The sequence below is a fragment of the Bison bison genome, unplaced genomic scaffold, assembly GCF_000754665.1.
Source record: "Bison bison bison isolate TAMUID 2011002044 unplaced genomic scaffold, Bison_UMD1.0 scf7180017864043, whole genome shotgun sequence".
NCBI classification, from domain to species: Eukaryota; Metazoa; Chordata; class Mammalia; order Artiodactyla; family Bovidae; genus Bison; species Bison bison.
Window position 1 is genome coordinate 5025959 of NW_011494615.1, and position 2615 is coordinate 5028573.

Here is a 2615-nt window from a genome sequence, read left to right on the forward strand (position 1 = left end):
TTCCCTTGCTTTCTCTATGATCCAGCAAATGTTGGCAATTTGACCTCTGGTTCCTCTGCCTTTTCTAAACCCAGCTTGTACATCTGGAAGTTCTTGATTCAAGTACTTCTGAAGCCTAGCTTGAAGGATTTTGAGTATAACCTTGGGAAGTGGGTGCAATTGTCTGATAGTTTGAACATTCTTTAGTACTGCCCTTCTGGGGAATTGGGATGAAGAATAACCTTTTGCAGTCCTGTGGCCAGCGCTGGGTTTTCCAAATTCGCTGACATATTAAGCGCAGCACTTTCATAGCATCATCTTTTAGGATTTTAAGTATTTCCACTGGAATTCCATCACCTCCTCTAGCTATCGTGGCAGCAGTGCTTCCTAAGGCCCACTGGACTTCACGCTTCAGGATACATGGCTCTAGGTGAGTGACCACCCCATTGTGGTTGTTCCAGTCATGAAGATCTTTTCTTATACAGTTCTTCTGTGTATTCTTGCCATCTCTTCTTGATCTTTTCTACTTCTATTAGTTCTTTACCATTTCTGTCCTTTATTGTGCCTATCTTTGCATGAAATGTTCCTTTGCTATCTCCAGTTTTCCTGAAGAGATCTCTAGTCTTTCCCCTTCTGTTCTTTTCCTCTGTTTCTTTGCATTGTTCATTGAAGGAGGCCTTCTTTTCTCTCCTTGCTCTTCTCTGGAACTCTGTGTTCAGTCGGGTATAACTTTCCCTGTCTCCCTTGCTTTTTGCTTCTCTTCTTTCCTCTGTTATTTGTAAAGCCTCCTCAGACAATCACTTTGCTTTCTTGTATTTCTTTTTCTTTGGGATGATTTTGGTCTGTGCCTTCTGTACAATATTACATATTTCTGTCCATAATTCTTCAGGCAAATCTGTTTACCAGATCTAATTGCTTGAATCTGTTCGTCACCTCCACTATATAATCATCTGGCATTTGATTTAGGTCATACCTGAATGGCCTAGTGGTTTTCTCTGCTTTCTTTAGTTTAAGCCTGCTGTGCAGAGACAATGGTTAAAAATAAGAAAAAGTTGTATTTAGGGGGGAAAACCCCACAGAACCATAGTACTTCACCAAATAGCATTTAAAAGCTTATTAACTGATGTAAGAAACGCCCAAAATAAGCTGAAAAATCAATCAAACAAAAAAATCACCATTGTTTATTTTAAAAACATGTCCCAGGAAATTTTATGACTTTAGTAATTACAGAGCATGAAGCACCCAAAGACCCACTCTTGACCTCAGGAAAAATTAAATACTAAATATAAGCATGTAATTATACTATTAGTTACTATCTGGTCACTATTTTATAAGTACTTTCTATGCATTATTTTATTTAATACTCTCAGCAACCTAGGAGATAATTACTATTATGATCTCCATATTATAGAAGAGGAGACCCAAGTTTCAAGAGGTGAAATAAATTATCCAGACCCACTGAATATACCAATTAGTTTCTATTCTACAGCATACTTATTCTATAATAAACAGCTTCATTTATTCAGCTCAGAAGTCTGTGGGCAAGTAATTGGGGTGGGCTTAGTGGGCAGTTCTACCACTAACCTTGCTGGGCTCACACACACCCCATCTCATAGTCTCTGATCAAACGATAGGCTATTGGGCCATGCACATGGCAGTCCCAGGAAGCCAAAGAGAGGACAGTCCCAGTGCTCAAGCTTCTGCTTGTGTCACAAAGCAAATGACATGCCAAAGCCAGATGCAAGGAGTAAAGAAAGAGACCCTTATCTTTGACTGAAGAAGCTGCATAGTTACAGTGTGAAGAGGAATAGAAGGATTTTTGGCTGCTTTGAAATCCCTCAGTCAGAGCCAGCCTTTGTCCAGATTTTGACAAGTAATAGAGCCAGCCTTTGTCCAGATTTCAAAATCCAAGTCCCTAATACTGATCCTACAGTGTCTCTCAAAAGTGGATTCCTTCAAAGTTTTCAAGATGACTGTCCCACTTTTTGAAGGGTACTTGACTTCTCTTCTTTTCTAAGTCCCTGCTAGCATTGCTGAGTCAATGGACATGAATTTGAGCAAACTCTGGGAGATAGTAGAGGACGGAGGAGCCTGGTAGGCTATGGTTTTGTAGAGTCGGACATGACTGAATAATTGAACTACAACAATAACAACAATCTTCCAACCCCTGACAAACATTAGTTCTGTGCATCCATTCACTAGAGCACTTATCACATTATAACAAAGCATTTATCATAATACAGTGTTTACTCTCTAGACTAGGCAGGGATTATGTCTAATTATTTTCTATAGGTATGATCCTTGACCCAGTCTTTAGTACAGAGTTTGTGCTCAAAAACAACTTGCTGAAGAAAGTCATGATGATTTACATGTTTATAATCATTCACGTCCATTGTAATTGACAATGGCATCGAATAGCTGGCAGTGTTTATTGCTATTGTCTTCAGTTAAATATTTTCAAATCCTTTGAAAAACAGCAATGATAAACATTTTACTTTTGGAAAAGTTTTCAGTTTCTTTGTTATTTTAGGTGTCCCTGATAGTATCAGTGGGCTTCCCACATGCCCCTAGTGGTAAAGAATTCTCCTGCTGGTGCAGGAGACATAGAGAGACACAGGTTCGATCCCTGGGTTGGG